This window comes from Grammomys surdaster, unplaced genomic scaffold (genome assembly GCF_004785775.1).
Source record: "Grammomys surdaster isolate TR1022 unplaced genomic scaffold, NIH_TR_1.0 174, whole genome shotgun sequence".
Taxonomy (NCBI): domain Eukaryota; kingdom Metazoa; phylum Chordata; class Mammalia; order Rodentia; family Muridae; genus Grammomys; species Grammomys surdaster.
In genome coordinates this window covers 17,519,446-17,520,447 of record NW_021604622.1, presented here as the reverse complement: position 1 = coordinate 17,520,447, position 1,002 = coordinate 17,519,446, and the positions used below count along the sequence as shown (strand labels likewise).

At 34.0% G+C, this 1,002-nt stretch overlaps 1 non-coding gene across 1 annotated transcript; it reads right to left on the bottom strand.

Annotated features, from left to right (window-relative positions):
- Window positions 1–358: 358 nt before the first annotated feature.
- LOC114621453 lies at window positions 359–521 on the bottom strand. The gene has a single exon (XR_003711435.1). It is a non-coding gene; the product is annotated as a U1 spliceosomal RNA (small nuclear RNA).
- Between the last annotated feature and the right edge of the window lie 481 nt (window positions 522–1,002).

Below are 1,002 nucleotides of genomic sequence, written 5' to 3'. Positions count from 1 at the left end.
AGAGAGAGAGAGAGAGAGAGAGAGAGAGAGAGAGAGAGAGAGAGAGAAACAGTGGGACAGATTGGAGGGAGGAGAGTAGTCAAGAAATAATGTAATTCTTTTTAAATTACAATATTTCAATAATTTAAAATAATACACCTTAGACTTCTATTCATACCATTAACCACTATCCTACAACATAATTCAAGTAGCTGCATTCATCACATATTTAATTAATTCCTGATTATGGCACTTTGGGTACTTAAAATTTTTTATGAATTGCAGTGTATCACAGAAAGATCTGTACGTTGTGTAGGGAAATCTTTCTGGCTTTTGAACTTCTGTGAATTTTTCCATGGTTTTAAAAGAGAAATTATTTCAGGGAAGAGCACAAACACACAATTCACCAACACAGGGTGCAAGCCAATATTCCTATTTTTGAGGAAATTTCAGGAATAAACACACCTAGAACACAATGGATAAGACTGACCTTGGAAAAAAACACATTCATGATCAGGCTATCTCCCTCATGGAATAAGTTTTACCTCTGGATTTTTAAAACTTATGTCTTACCATTGAAACTATCTTTGTGTGTGTGTGTGTGTGTGTGTGTGTGTGTGTGTGTGTGTGTGTATGTGTGTGTGTTCAGGGATGTCCACCTGGTATTGAATAAGCATTTAGGTAGCTCTTTGAAGTTTAACTGTAAATAAGTTTGAATTTTTTCTGAAATAATAGCAATATAAAGAAAAATAGAAAAGATCTATCATATCCAACACAGTAATCAAGACTTTACACTAAATGGAGATAAAACAAGACTATTTCATGTGAACTCTGGAGGAAAGCATTTGTATGCAATATAGTGATATTCTAAGGCAGAAGGCAGAGACAGTTGAATGACTGAGGTTCAAGGAAAATTAACAAACTCAGATATGAACAAGAAATACATGGTGATGAATTAGGCCACTGACATTTGATTTTGCATTATAATTTGATCTCTCTAAAGTAATCAGATCAGTCAATGAC